General features: G+C 39.3%; 1 protein-coding gene across 1 annotated transcript in view; it reads right to left on the bottom strand.

Annotated features, from left to right (window-relative positions):
• LOC138962612 (probable ribonuclease ZC3H12B) overlaps nt 1-149 on the bottom strand; it is a 94,806-nt gene extending 94,657 nt beyond the window's left edge. Inside the window, exon 1 of the mRNA XM_070334488.1 lies at nt 1-149. This exon is cut by the window's left edge and continues 55 nt beyond it. The gene's annotated coding sequence lies outside the window, so the exon portion shown is untranslated.
• Nucleotides 150-8,830: the final 8,681 nt, after the last annotated feature.

The raw sequence follows: 8,830 nt of genomic DNA, 5'->3' as shown, positions 1-8,830 counted from the left end.
TCTTCTTAACATCCAGAGTTCAGAACGGGTACATATTGTAGGCTACTGTCCACTCGACAAGATCGGTCATTTCCGAAAAGCGAAAAGCATTGCTACAGTACTAATTCGGTCAACAGGTCAATCAACCAGTTTCTGGGGAACTCCCCATTCACTCGCTCGCTCGATCACGCCAGCTTGTGAAAACAGTTTTAACTGGCAAGATTCTCGCTAGACTAGCTTCTAGGTCAGTGACTCTTTTCTCAGAATGTCGTCATTTTGTCATCAGGGTATGAAGTGAAACACGAAGCCTACACGTAGATGCTTGGAGGTTAAAAATAGAACTGTCTTTACTCGGCACGGGTTGATCGCGCAAAGCATCTTCAAAGTTGCGGAAGGTTGGTGAATGAACGATTTCCTAAAAACCGTAATCTCGATCTCTATAGGAAGATCTTGCTGGAGCAGCTTTTTGATCACTATCTTTATCTTTCATTTTTCTAAGACGGTATGAAATGGAACCGCAGAAGGCGAACACGAAGATGTTCTGATCTGTCTTTGTGCACATGCATATCAAGCAAAATCGTCTGCATCTAAAACTGTAAATTTTCTGACGAATATTTTGCTAGACTAGCTTTTCAGTCACCGACTCTTTTTCTCAGAATGTCGTTATTTCGTCAAGGCAATACGAAATGAAACAAAAAAGAAAAGAAGAAACGAAAAACAAACAAAAAAACACTGGAAAGTTGCACAGACATGCGTATGAAGGCATGAAGGAGAGTGTAACGAAGAATGAACGTAGCAAGGAGTGGAAATGTAGAAACAAGAAAGATGGGAGGAAAGAGGACAAAACCGAAGGAAGGTGAGAGGGAATGAAAGACAACAATCAAGAAAGAAACAAGAAAACAAGGAAGAAAGACAGACAGATAATAATACAGATAGACAAACATACAGAAAAAGAGGAAGAAGACAAAACAACAACAACAACAGCAACAACAACAACAACAACAACAACAACAACAACAACAACATGAAATTTGAGAAACAAGCATAACGGAGCAAACTATTCGCACAATCATACTTCTCTATTACACATTTGATCAAAAACGGTTTCTGTTAACCGCTTTCCTATTGGCTTGCGGGCTAGAAGCAATTAACAGATAAGAAACAAAAATCCGCCCCGCACTTTGTGTTTGAATATCTGCGTCTCCAGTATAATGCCAACATCCCAATGTGTTTTGGAAAGTACACATATCTCTAAGTATCTGACCCACATACCTTGTTTACTTAGTTAATCGAAAGCTGTCTATTCAGTGCGTTAAAGCGTGGTTCATTCCACATGTACAGAATGTTCTGAACGGTATGAGTGATTGGCATAATACTGCTTCATACGAAATCTCTGATTTGTTAAACAGAAAGTCGAAGAGGAAGAATCGGGTTTCGGGTATGAATTTTTTTTTTTTTTTAATGTTTTAATTTTTAATGTTTACAGCGTGATTTAAGGAAGTGTAGCGCACGACTACGGCATTAAAATATGGATTTGTACTCGTTGAACTTTTAACGTTTAAAACAAAAAAATAGCAATTAAGGTAGCCAAAACCTGCTTGAAAAACAATTACACCAACAACAAATAACAAGCGCAGAAGCAAGCAAGCACAAACAAAAAAGAACAAGGAGCATATTTCATTTCTTCAAACCTTCAAGATACGACTTTTGATGAAAAGTGAACTCTGTCACCCTTGATTAACCTTTGATGTCACAAGAAAGACTGGAGTTTCAGAACGTTTTTCTCCTATGAATAGAAAACTAGGTGAGTGAACAATTCAACTTTAGAAACACATTTTTTTTGTTAGTAAGATAACCGGAAAAGAAACAAGTCGCGTAAAGGCGAAATTACTACATTTAGTCAAGCTGTGGAACTCACAGAATGAAAATGAACGAACTGCATTTTTTCACAATGACCGTAGTCCGCCGCTAGTGCAAAAGGCAGTGAAAGTGACGAGCCTGTTTAGTGCGGTAGCGGTTGCGCTGTGCTGCATAGCACGCTTTACTGTACCTCTCTTCGTTTTAACTTTCTGAGCGTGTTTTTAATCCAAACATGTCATATCTATATGTTTTTGGAATCAGGAACCGACAAGGAATAAGATGAAATTGTTTTTAAAACGATTTCGGAAATTTAATTTTGATCATGATTTTTATATTTTTAATTTTCAGAGCTTGTTTTTAATCCCAATATAACATATTTATATGTTTTTGGAATTAGAACATGATAAAGAATAAAATAAAAGTAATTTTGAATCGTTTTATAAAAAAATAATTTTAATTACAATTTTCAGATTTTTAATGACCAAAGTCATAAATTAATTTTTAAGCCTCCATGCTGAAATGCAATACCGAAGTCCGGCCTTTGTCGCAGATTGCTTGGCCAAAATTTCAATCAATTTGATTGAAAAATGAGGGTGTGACAGTGCCGCCTCAACTTTTACAAAAAGCCGGATATGACGTCATAAAAGACATTTATCGAAAAAAGAAAAAAACGTCTGGGGGTATCATACCCAGGACCTCTCATGTAAAATTTCATAAAGATCGGTCCAGTAGTTTACTCTAAATCGCTCTACACACACACACACGCACAGACACACACACACACACACACACACATACACACACACATACACACACACACACACACACACACACCATGACCCTCGTCTCGATTCCCCCTCTATGTTAAAACATTTAGTCAAAACTTGACTAAATGTAAAAACGTGGTTCTCCTCTACGACTTGAATTTATGTCAGTTTGAAACACATATATATATACAAACTAGATGAATACCCGCTTCCGGGAAGAAGTAGAGCCGAATAAACGCGCAAAACACTGGAGAAAATAAGGAAGAGTTACTGGGAATGGATGTACAGAAAAACCAAAATCGGTTGAGCGCTGCGCGCTGAGAGCACGTGTTGAAAATTTTCATCGACCAGATTGTGTCCGGGGTCTACCTGAATATGCCCACCAATTTTGAAGCAGATCCATCGAGAACTTTGGCCGTGCACCGCGAAGTGACACAGACAGACAGACAGACAGACAGACACACACAAGCCGTATATAGATATAGATATAAAGCGGGCTTTTGCTTTATAAAGAAAGAAAGACTGGACCTTTGGAAGAACAATTTTTTGTAGTGTTTAGACACGCCAAGATTTTCTGCTCTCACACAGTTCATTACTTGTATTTCTGTCCCTCTGTGGAGTGTTGGAGCTCTGCCCCAGAATTGATCAAATCTTTATGTGTTTTAATATAAGTGTACTTTGTGACCTGTAACCTTTGATCGCAAATGAAAGATTGAGGCTTGACAAAAACACACACACAAAATACAATAACAACAACAACGACGACGACAACAACTACGACAACAACAAGAACAACAACAACAAGAACAACAACAACAACAACAACAAAAACAACAACAACAACAACAACACTGAACAAACTTCGCAAACAACAACAACAACAACAACAACAACAACAACAACAACAACAACAACAGCAACAACAACAACAGCAACAACAACAACAACAACAACAACAACAACAACAACAACAACAACAACAACAACAACAACAACAACAACAACAACAACACTGAACAAACTTCGTTATGGTAAGCAAGCCAATTTTCAGTACTACGATACACGGGGAAGTTTGAATGTTTTGTTTCTCCGTGAAGAGTAGGTACATAAATTGATCACACACAAAAACGCTGATGTGTTTTAGCAAAACGGTTCTTAGTGCTTCATAACGTTTGCCCAAAGTTGAAACACTGGACCTTCATGAAAAAGTGTTTTAGAAGTGGTCAGACGTGCAACTAGTTTAGTACTACCAGGCAAAAAGGAAACTTGGTGTCTGTTTCCCTGTGAATCATTGGAACTGGTCCAAAAATGGATTACATGCTCATATGCCCCATAGGGCCAGGTACCCCCTTCAAGCTGGGTAGACTTTTCCGAGGGCTCTCCAGTCCACCGGGGAAGGTTTGTGACCTTCAAAGGGGGGGGGGGGGGGGGGGGGGGGCGGGGTGTTTGAGGGTTTTGAATTCTGCACCTGTTCTGAAATGTTGCAAGTCGGCCGGGTTTGAGGGTTTTGAATTCTGCACCTGTTCTGTAATGTTCCAAGTCTGTTGGGGTTTGAGGGGTTTGAGTTCTGCCCCCTTGTCTGTAATGTTGCAAGTCTGTAGGGTTTGAGGGGTTTGAGTTCTGCGCCTTGTCTGTAATGTTGCAAATCTGTCGGGTTTCAGGCTTTTGAATTCTACGCCATGTCTGTATCGTTGCAAGTCTGTCGGATTTGAGGTTTTTGAATTCCGCGCCTTGTCTGTAATGTTGCAAGTCTGTAGGGTTTGATGGTTTTGAATTCTGCGCCTTGTCTGTAATGTTGCAAGTCTGTCTTGTTTGAGGGTTTTGAATTTCGCGCCTTGTCTGTAATGTTGCAAGTCTGTCTTGTTTGAGGGTTTTGAATTCTGCGTCTTGTCTGTAATGTTGCAAGTCTGTAGGATTTGAGGGTTTTGAATTCTGCGCCTTGTCTGTAATGTTGCAAGTTTGTCTTGTTTGAGGGTTTTGAATTCTGCGTCTTGTCTGTAATGTTGCAAGTCTGTAGGGTTTGATGGTTTTGAATTCCGCGCCTTGTCTGTAATGTTGCATATCTGTCGGGTTTGATGGTTTTGAATTCTGCGCCTTGTCTGCAATGTTGCAAGTCTGTTGGGTTTGAGGGTTTTGAATTCTGCGCCGTGGCTGTCGTGAAATGGACAAAGAAGAGACTGTACGAGTTCTGTTGGAGACAAATTGAAACCGCTCTTTATTCCAATTTCAAAGCACGTTTCTCCAACTCATGTTATAGTATACTTGACATCAACGTAGTTGTAAACTCGAAGACTTTTTCTACTTGGCGTTTACAATCTGCGCATTATGTGACACAGCCCAAATTCTACTGGATATTACGACAGGAAACGCAATTAAAACAATCTTTTGTCAAAAATGATTTTTTTAAGACGACAAATATTACTATCTTTAGGGCGATTCATTGTCCCTTATTGTTATTTTTGTTTTTTTAGAGAAAAAACACACCTCCGAGTGGTATTGGGTACGGTCGTGCCGGGTGTCACTCTTTGTTTTCGGTCGTTTTTGCTTTCGTCGTTGTATTCAACGTTTCGCGTAATACAGAATCTTTATTCAGGTCATTGGTCCTAGTGAAGTTTACTCAGAAATAGAACTACGAAACAGTTTCTCGGGAATGTGTTTGGCTTGTCTTTTCACCCCGTTTTTAAAAATTCATATTATGCATGCCTGTATGAGTGTGTTATTCAAAGAGAGGATATTATGGGAGGTGTCTATTGCGTTATCAGGGGAGCTTTACAAGAGAGAGAAAAAGTTGTGCGTTGATGTACAAGCTTGCTGCAGGAAAACTCTTGGGCTATATATATATATATATATATTGCGATACGTCCCCCACAAAGGGACTTTGCTCTGTAAATCTCGGTTCCCCCTTGAGGAGGGTCTGATGCTCCCAATAGGCTGTCTGTGAAGGGATACTTATTTCTCTCTCTTTCTCTGCTAAGAGATTTTAACAAATCTCGGAAGAAAGTCTCTGCTGACTTTCAATTGTTTCTTTCACAATTTCTGATGTTTTATATATATATATATATATATATATAAAAAAGGTTTTTAAAGGTTTTTTTAACTTAGTTTTGGAGATAAAAACAATATCCTTGTTTGCGCTCAGTTGGTTGAAAGAAAATGCAGAATAATTACAGCTTTTGTAAGTTTATACTGTGTCTTGAAGAAACAATATTTCCTTTTGCGCTCAGTTTGTTGAAAGAAAATTCAAGATAGTAATTTCGTTCACCTGGGAAACAGACGAATTACATTAAAAAAAAGAGAGAGAGAGAAAAGGTGAGCATAGTATCAACTAAGATTGACAATTTGATAAATGAATGTTTTGTCATACTAGAATACAATTTGAATATAATATACATGTGTAACTATTGGTCTTCAAGCCATGACATTTGCAACGTTTTTTTTATCACTGTGGAGCAGTGTTACTTTCTGCGATGTTCTGTTTTGTTTGTGGATTTTTTATAATGTTTAATTTTATTTTGTTGAATGCGCATTAGTTTGTTTTCCGTTTTTCTTCACCTCAATTGTTCGCATTGGTTGATCTCCCTCTGTAAAGGTTCTAACACCTTGCCCATAAGAAGGGAAATCCCAGAGGAAATCTGTTCCCAAAGTGAATTAAACAGGTCAGCTTATAAAAGAAAAAAAGAAATACTGTGAGATTGTAACTTGTATCTTTAAGCAGTAAAGACCCCGCAATGACGATCTACGGCTTTACAATCAACGAGGGGTTCGATTTTGTAATCGATACTTCTTGATTTTCATACGTTGTTGAAACTGAGCCAGCGTTTTGTTTTTGTTTCATAAAGGAATACGAATTGAAGGTCGCACATTCACATGCAGGCACTCACAATCACACGCATGCACTTTATAGTTCTCTTGCAGACGCCATCTAATGCCAGCTCTTTTCCATATATTGAATAAATAGACCAACTGAATACTGCACTCACATGTTAACGAAGACGACGACATGTGCATATATTGAATAAATAGACCAACTAAATACTGCACTCACATGTTAACGAAGACGACGACATGTGCATATATTGAATAAATAGACCAACTAAATACTGCACTCACATGTTAACGAAGACGACGACGTGTGCATATATTGAATAAATAGACCAACTAAATACTGCATTCACATGTTAACGAAGACGACAACGTGTGCATATATTGAATAAATAGACCAACTAAATACTGCACTCACATGTTAACAAAGACGACGACGTGGGCATATATTGAATAAATAGACCAACTAAATACTGCACTCACATGTTAACGAAGACGACGACATGTGCATATACTGAACTAGATGAATACCCGCTTCGCCGGGTACGGCTGCGCCGGGAAGAAGTCGAGCCGAATACCCGGCTGCGCCGGGGATCCGGCTATGCCGGGTGTACGCCGGCTTTGCCGGCGCACCGCACGGAGGAAGGGAGATAAACGCGGCTGAAAACACTGGAGAAGATAAGGAAGAGTTACTGGGAATGGATCCAGAGAAAAACCAAAATCGGTTCAGCGCTGCGCGCTGAGAGCACGTGTTGAAATATCTCATCGATGAGGTTGTGTCCGGGGTGTAGCTGAATACGGTCTCCAAATTTGAAAAAGATCCACCAAAAACTTTGGTCGTGCATCGCGGACACACACACACAGACACACCCACACAAATACACCCACACACACACACACACAGACACACACACAGACACACACACACACACACACACACACACACACACACACACACACACACACACACACACACAGACACAAGTCGTATATATATATATATATAGATGAATAGACCAACTAAATACTGCACTCACATGTTAACGAAGACGAAGACATGTGCCCTGTATTACGCTATGTCAACCCAACCCTTCTCATTGCACCCGTCTAATAGAGGCGGAGGTGATACAAAGGTTGGTGGACTAGCTAAGCTCCCCTCTTTCATGCCGCCACCCCTCCCCCTCCCCTCCCCCTCCCCCGCTCTACCTGGTGGAGAGGGCAGGGAATAGGGGAGAAAAGGATAGCTAAACTCATTTCCTAAAGTTTTGCCAAAATATCTTTGAGTCAATCTGGAGTACGGGTTTATATTACAGCTATATAGCTAAACAAAAATTGATTAAGATTTCTCATTCAAAATTCAAAAAACTCTAAAAGTTTTTCAAAGGGGTGTTTTGGAAGGTGTACCTTTTTAGAGAAGGGGGTGGGGGGGGGGGATGCAGTAGTGTCACCAAATGATCCCCCGGGGGACACTTCCACGTAGGCGTCAGAACGGGGTGTTACACCGTGTTTTAATTTGCTTTTTCGTCTTTTTATTTCTCGCTCTTACGCGTAATCGCCGTTGTTCTTCTGCTTTCGACATATCTTTAAAATATCAAGTACTTTAAAGCTCTGGCTATTTTACGATTATAACAAACTTTAATATGTCGAGAAGGGAAAACAAGTCGCGTAAGGCGAATTACTACATTTAGTCAAGCTGTGGAACTCACAGAATGAAACTGAACGTAGTCCGCCGCTAGTGCAAAAGGCAGTGAAAGTGACGAGCCTGTTTGGCGCGGTAGCGATTGCGCTGTGCTTCATAGCACGCTTTACTGTACCTCTCTTCGTTTTAACTTTCTGAGCGTGTTTTTAATCCAAACATATCATATCTATATGTTTTTGGAATCAGGAACCGACAAGGAATAAGATGAAATAGTTTTTAAAACGATTTCGGAAATTTAATTTTGATCATAATTTTTATATTTTTAATTTTCAGAGCTTGTTTTTAATCTAAATATAACACATATGTATATGTTTTTGGAATCAGAAAATGACGAAGAATAAGATGAAATTGTTTTTGGATCGTTTAATAAATTTTTTTTTAATTACAAGTTTCCGATTTTTAATGACCAAACTCACTCATTAGTTTTTAAGCCACCAAGCTGAAATGCAATACCAAACCCCGGCCTTCGTCGAAGATTGATTTGCCAAAATTTCAATCAATTTAATGGAAAAATGAGGGTGTGACAGTGCCGCCTCAACTTTTACAAAAAGCCGGATATGACGTCATCAAAGGTATTTATCGAAAAAATGAAAAAAACCATCCGGGGATATCATACCCAGGAACTCTCATGTCAAATTTCATAAAGATCGGCCCAGTAGTTTAGTCTGAATCGCTCTACACACACACACAGACAGACAGACAG

The sequence above is a fragment of the Littorina saxatilis genome, linkage group LG3, assembly GCF_037325665.1.
Source record: "Littorina saxatilis isolate snail1 linkage group LG3, US_GU_Lsax_2.0, whole genome shotgun sequence".
Taxonomy (NCBI): Eukaryota; Metazoa; Mollusca; class Gastropoda; order Littorinimorpha; family Littorinidae; genus Littorina; species Littorina saxatilis.
Note: the sequence above shows the minus strand (reverse complement) of the source record. Positions and strands in the feature narration are given on the sequence as shown.